This window comes from Hydra vulgaris, chromosome 11 (genome assembly GCF_038396675.1).
Source record: "Hydra vulgaris chromosome 11, alternate assembly HydraT2T_AEP".
Lineage (NCBI taxonomy): Eukaryota > Metazoa > Cnidaria > Hydrozoa > Anthoathecata > Hydridae > Hydra > Hydra vulgaris.
In genome coordinates, this window is record NC_088930.1 from 35,729,074 (window position 1) to 35,736,927 (window position 7,854).

A 7,854-nucleotide genomic window follows, 5' to 3' on the forward strand; every position below is an offset into this window, starting at 1 on the left:
ATATTTATTTGGCTATTGTAATCATAAGAGTTTTATATTTATATATATTTAAATATCTTATAACTTGTGTTTATCTTAAATTTAATTGATATTTAATGTAAAATAAATTAAAATTAACGGGGAAAGATGATAAAAAAATCGTCTTCTGCTTGCTACAGTCGATTTGTTACGTTAACGATTTTGTAAAAAAAAATTTATGTTGACGAAAAAGATTATATATTTATCTACATCTATCTAACATTCCGCAGGTGTAAAAATGCATTGTTGCTGTTGTAAAAACGGTTTTTATGCATTTTGATCGGGTTTTTGTTAAATAACTCAGCAAGTATTAGTCGGGCGACATTGCACGTGTCACCATTAAGAAAAAGTCTATTTGCGAAGATATAGAACGTTTCCTTGTTTCATTTCTATATAAATGCGGGGAATACCCAACATTACTTTACGCCCTTTAGATTATAACTGATATCTTAACAGGATTTAATGCAGTAGTCGTAAAATAAACCTTTTATAATAGAAAATCTAATTTCGAATCGATTTAGCTCACTCCGCGGGTGTGAAAATGCATTGCTGCTGTTGTAAAAACGGTTTTTATGCATTTTGATTGGGTTTTTGTTTAATAACTCAGCAGGTATTGGTCGGGCGACATTCCGCGTGTCGCCATTCGACTCAGAATTCAATTCTACATAGGAAAAAGTCTATCCGCGGGTGTGATACTCAATTTTAAAAAATCTCTGCATTTTAGGGACTATCTACTTTCAGTGTTATATAAGAGATGAATAAATGACAAAACTTTATATTTATGTTTACTTTTACTAATAAAGTTGTTTATGGATTTTAGTTGTTTTATTATTTAAATATAGCTAATATAAAAAGTAATGGGAAATAAAAAAAATCATTTAAGAAAAGTGAAGAGGACATTCTTTTTTTTTTTTTTTTAATTATATATTTCATCGTTAATAGTATTTACAATAACAATGTTCATGAATAAAAAACAATATATGACAGGGGCAAAAAGAAGACTATAGTTGCCTTATCACTAAGCCCCGTAATAAATATACCGTAAATTACAATGCCAATAAAAACCGTAAAAGTTACGTATGCTATAAATTATTTTTTTTTATTAACGCTTAAGTTTACTTTACTTACTAAAAAGACCAACAATAAAGAAAAAAAAACAAACAAACAAAAAAACAACAACAACAAAAAAAGACAAAACAAAAAAATAAATAAATAAACAAAAACAAGACTAGAGACAAGATTATTTATCATATTTATGTATTAGAATAGACAATCTTAGTAATAAACAATTATTAATACTAAATCATTAATAATAGTACTCTCATTTTAAACGCTTCAGAAGAAATTTAGTTCATTGTCGTTTAGTAAAAGGTTTTGCTTAAGTTTAGTTTTAAATTGGTTAAGCGAAGAAAGTGGTTTAAGATCATTATTTAAAAGTGTATTCCAGAGTTTAGGTCCTCGGTTTAAGATTGAGTATTTAGTGGCAGAATAGTAGGTTTTGGATTGAGTATAGTTATTATTTGAAAATCTTGTGCTGTATATGTATTTTATTTTTTTAAATAAAGAGTTGAATAAATATGGTGCCATTTTTTTATCAAGTTTAAACATAAATATAAGAACATGATAGAGATTTAAATTATAAACATTTAGAATATTAAGTTTACTAAAAAGTATTTTTGAATGAGAGAAGCGATTTTCATTTGTAATAATCCAAATGGCGTGTTTTTGTTTACATAGAAGTTTACTTAGCTTTGTAACATTGGTGCTGCACCAAGCAATGTTAGCATAGTTTAGGTAACAGTGTATAAATGAAAAGTATAAGTATTTAAGACAAGATTGGTTTAAGACCTGTTTAGCATTATACAGTATACCAATATTTTTAGAAACCTTATTCTCAACAACACTTATATGTTCTCTCCATGTAACATTTTCATCGAGTATTACGCCCAAAAACTTTGACGATATTTCCCTTTTTATTATATTTTTATCAATAAAAAGTTTTGGAAGTTTAAGTGGAATATTTTCTTTTTTATGAACACGATGGAATAATGTGTATTTAGTTTTAGTAATGTTTAAAGATAATTTATTGGCTTTAAACCATTGGGTTAGGTTATCAAGTTCTTTGTTAACTGTTAAAAATAAAATATTAATGTATTCATAAGAATAAAACAAATTCGTATCATCGGCGAATAAAGTTGTGTTTAAAATATTAGAAAATTTATATAAGTCATTGACATAAATTAGAAACAAAAGGGGCCCTAGAACTGATCCCTTGGGAACACCGCATGTAATAATCATATTATCCGTTTTACCACCATCGTAAGAAATATATTGCTTCCTATTAGACAAGTAACTTTTAAACCAAGCCAAGTTAGAATTTTTGATGCTCTAGAACTCGAGTTTGGACAAAAGAATTAAATGATCGACAGTATCAAAGGCTTTACTTAGATCTATGAAAACACCTAAAGCATATTTTTTTTCATTGAAACCTTTAAATATATCGTGGACAAGATGTAAGATTGCGTGATCAGTAGAATGACTAGATTTAAAACCAAATTGTTTATTGTACAAAATATTATTTTGGATTAAAAAAGAATAGAGTCTATTATACATTATTCGTTCAAGAACTTTTGAAATACATGTAAGAACAGAGATCGGCCTATAATTAGTAACGTCACTAGGATCGCCTGATTTGAAAATAGGGACCACCCTAGCGATTTTTATTTTTTCTGGGAAAACTCCCTCTTTTAAAGATAAGTTGAAGATACACAAAAGCGGGATTGTAATCAGTTTTATTGAATTTATAATGATGTTACCACTTATATTGTCGACGCCTATACTTTTTTTGGGCTTAATCGAAGAGACTGCGCATAGTAATTCTTCTTTAGTTAGATTATCATTAGGCATAATATTAGTTTTATTAGAGACTAAGTATGCATCAAAGTTGATCTTAGAGGATTCAATTTTTGATGCTAAAGACGGACCAATATTAATAAAAAATTTATTAAGTGCTTCAGCCACTAATTCTTTTTCTATAACATAGTTGTCTTTGAATTTAAGAATTTTCGGAAAATTATTTCTCTCTGGATTATTTTTACCAATAACTTTGTTAATTATGCGCCAAGTACCTTGAGGATCATTTGAATGCTTTTTTAGTTGATCTGAATAGTAGTTTTTTTTTTATCTTTTTATAATTGACTCAAATAGTCGTTTGTAGTTTTTATAATTGCTTTCATTACGTAGGGTTTTTTTTTTAAGAAATTTATTATATAATCTTTGTTTTATTTTAGAAGATTTAAGGATACCCTTAGTTATCCAAGGATTTGATAACGTTTTTAATTTAACTAATTTTGTAATTTCAGGAAATGCTTTGTTATAATATTTATAACATTCTGATATAAATATATCGTAGGCTTTATCAGCGTTTAGATTCAATAACAAGTCATCCCATTTAACACTTGATAAAAGGTCATGAAAATAGTTAACTGAAGAGTCGTTTATTATTCTTGTTTTTATTTTTTAGTTCTTTGGCAATCACTTTTATTATATTTTTGAACAACGATGAATATGGGAAAATTATCAGAAATATCTGTTTTAAATATTCCTGTTTTTATCTTTATATTTATGAAGTCATTGGTGATAATTTGATCTATCGAAGTTTCACTTTTGTTGGTTATGCGAGTAGGTTTGTTGATGACAGGAATGTAGCTATTTTCAAAAATGACGTTAAAAAATTGTTTAATGTTTTTATTTGAGTCATAATCCAAAATATTGAGGTTCAGGTCACCAACCATGTAAACAGTTTTTTTTTTAATATAATTATTTTTAATGACGTTACTAATGTGGTCTTCAAACACTTTAATACAACCTGAAGGTGGTCTGTATAAAGCATGGATTATTATATTTTTGGAGGTTTTATTAACGAGTTCAATGCACAATGACTCATAATCATTAGTGGTTGAACTTAAATCTGACTTAACTTTGTACAATAGTGAGTTTTTAATAAAAATACACAAACCCCCGCCTACTTTGCCCGAGGTCCTAATTTGGTGAATCACTTTATAATTTGGTAAATGGAAATTATAATTGTTCTCGATACTTTTATCATCACACCATGTCTCGCTGAGACAAATAATTTGAAAATTCATATTACCTTTATACAAAAATTGTGTTAATGAATCAAAATTTTTTTGTAGACTTCTAATATTAACATGAAGAATAGAGAACGAGTCGTTCTCCATTCCTTCAATTATATTTTTTGAATTTACGTTATAATATAATGGGTTAATATTTTTTATTAAATCGTTGTTAGAAAAATTAATATCCGGATCAGAATGTTTTTTTAAAAGTATTGATTTTTTAGAAATGAATTAAGTTCAAAGTTTTTTAAAGGAGGATCGTCAGCCATTTTAAATAAGAGTAATATTAAAATATAGAATATAGTTTTTAATAGCTGGTTTGCTTTTTTTAAAATTCTTTAACAATAAGTTTGTCATAAATAATAATTGAATATTTACAATTTTTTCGGTGTAACTTCATTTCGTCCACTAATTTTTTTCTTATTTCATTTGTTTCGAAGGAGAAATCTTCATTGATGTACTTTGAAGGAGAAATCTTCATTGATGTACTTGATGTATCTTTATTTACATTTTCCAAGATTTTCATTCGTTCACATAATATTTTAAATTCGGCTTTTAACTTTCCATTTTCCTTTTCTAACAAATCGCATTTTTCTTTTGAATTATTTGCTTCTTTTAATAATATGTCAATTCTGTCATTTGTTAACTGTAGGTTTTCAGATATAATTTTTAAAATGTCATTTTGTTGTTTTATAAACATTTCTTGAAAGATTTTACGAACCATATTTATTGATATAAATAATTCATCTGTTTCGATATTAGAGTCAGTATTTTTCTTAAAATCACTATTATTTTTCTTATCCATTGTAATAGATTATTATTAATAGATAAATATATATTATAATTTATATATTGATAACTAACTTTTTGAATGAAAACTTTTGATGCGGATAATGAGAAATGTTTAAATTTAATACTAAAAACTTAAAAATACTAAGTAGTTTTTTCGTTCAAATTTTACATTCGCTGGGAACAAGTTCCAAAAAGCCAGAAAACCGAAATAATAACAACAACTTTACTAAAACAATCATGTAGTGCTAAAAAGCTTTGCAAATTTAAATTGAATGAAAAACAGTGTTCAGATGATTTTAATTTAATTATGTATTTTCCTATTATCAAAGAAATATTAATGCAAGTTGGTAGCTGCCCAGATTGTCAAAATGGAGTAACCATACAAAATGATAATTCAAAGAGAATGGGATTTTCACACAGTTTGAAAATCAAATGCACATCATGTTCATATGAAGGGTGCACTTTTACAAGTAACACTGCGGACAAAAGCACACAAAGTAAAGGCAGGAGTGCATTTGATATTAACTTATAAATGATTATTGCTTTTCATGAGATTAGTCAAGGGCATGAACCTATGAGTCGTTTCGCTTATATTACAAATATGAGCTGCATGAATGTAAATGCTTTTCAACATAATCATAAATTGATTCAAGCTGCTTATGATTCTGCTGCTAAAGATTTTATGAAATTTGCTGCAAATGAAATTACAGCAAATGCTGTTGAAAAATCCACTACCGGTGTTCCATTATTCCAGGTTTCTCTTGATTGTACTTGGCAGAAACGAGGACATTCTTCTCTTAATGGTGTAGTTACTGCTATAAGTAGCGGTCAATGTGTTGATGCAGATGTATTAAGCAAGTATTGCAGAGGGTGTCAAATTTGGTTCAACAGAAAACAACATTCTAAATATGAAAACTGGAAAACAAATCACAATTGTTCTTTAAACTACACAAACTTGTCTGGGGCAATTGAAAGGATTGGTGCACTTAATATCTTTCAACGCTCATTGGAATTGTATGGACTCATATATAAGTACTATCTTGGAGATGGGGACTCCTCTTTTTTTAATTATGAAGTAGCAAGTGATCCTTACGCTGAGTATGATATCAAACCAGAAAAGTTAGAGTGCATTTGACACATTCAGAAAAGAATTGGAACCCGCCTCCGTATTCGTCGTAAAGAGAAACATGGAGGGCTAAAGTTAACTGGAAAAAATAATCTGACAGAAGGGGCAGTGAATATCATCCAGAACTATTTTGGAATGGCTATTCGCCAAACTGCTAAAAATTTCAAATTAAATGATACACAAAAAATATACCAAATGAAAAAGAACATTAGAGCAGCACTTTTTCACTGTACCAATTTCAACAGTCAATCACAACGCCATGTTTTATGTCCTGTAGGACCTGAAAGTTGGTGTAAGTGGAAAAAATCAGAAGATGACCAGGGAAATGACATTTATAAACCAAAAGCTAATTTACCTATATGGGTTCATGATATTATATTAAGTGATTTCAATGATTTAAGTGATGACCAATTATTGAAAAAGTGTGTTCATGGAGAAACACAAAATTGCAATGAAGGGATCAATAATGTAATTTGGTCTAGGTGTCCCAAAAATATGTTTGTGAAGAAAGCTACCCTTGAAATTGGAGTGAATTCAGCTATATTGAGTTTTAATGAAGGAATATCTGGTCTTAAACGCGTTTTTGAGTATCTAAATTTACCACACAGTGGTAAGACTGTAACTGGTTCATTGAAAAAGTACAAGCATCGTGTTAGTAATATGGAGAGAAAAGAAAAAACTTTTATTAAAAAAAGAAGAATTCAATTAGAGGGATTATCTAAAGGCTGGTTTGATAAAAAACAAGAACTTGAAGGTAAAAATCGTATGCTTCTGGAAGTTTTTAGACTGTTTTTTATCTTTATATTTTTAGAATGCTGTTTTCTCAATATGTCATTTTTTGCTATTTACCTTTACGTGGAACAAGATATTTCCAGATCGGTTTAAGATATGGAGCTGAAATTTTCAGCATTTGCAGTTATAACTTAGATCTGGAGATTGAAATTAAATCAAGACATAAGGTGCTCTATTTACAGTGTTATTATTCATTGTTCATGATTTTTTCATTTGTTATAACTTATACCCCCTGAAAACTGGTATAAGTTATAGCAAATTTTAATAATTGGCCTTTCTACTTGTGCAATGAACTTCATTTTAGTTCAGGAACTAGATAATATAAACATGATTATTTGTGCAAAATTTCGAAAGAAAAACATAATTTATCTTTGAGTTTTCTTGTTTCATCCATGTGTACAGTTTAATGCCTTTTTCGGCTAAAATTTGATGTTTTTTATAAAAAATTTCAGAAATTCAAATTTTTTTTCATAACTAGTAACTTTATTTCGCTATTGGAACTATTTTATTTATTATTCTGAAAAACAAAATTCAATTTGACAAAAAAAAATTTATTTCCTGGTAAACCACCTTAAAGTTATCCAAGTTTCTGTTAGGCATATTATATTAAAAAGATTTTTTGTTTCTTCTAATAGATTTAAAAGTTTTTCAAAGTTACGATTTAAACTTGTTATGTTGAGGTGGAGAATTTTAATTTGATTAGAATTTTTGTCAATAATATTCTTAAAAAGAAACCCTTCTAATTCGCTTGGAAAAAGATACGAGCAATCTGAAAAATTCTCAGAATAAAAAATACTGTCAGGTTCTAAGTTTTCATCCAAGGAAAAAAATTCTTTTTCAAAGAAATTAAAAGCAAGAGATTCAAAATTATTTAATGCAGCCATGATTGTTTAAAATAAGCTCAAAAGATTTCCTTTTAAGAATGCGTACTATAGTTTACTTTTATTCTATCATTCTCAAAAATAGTATTTTTAAAGAAAATAATTT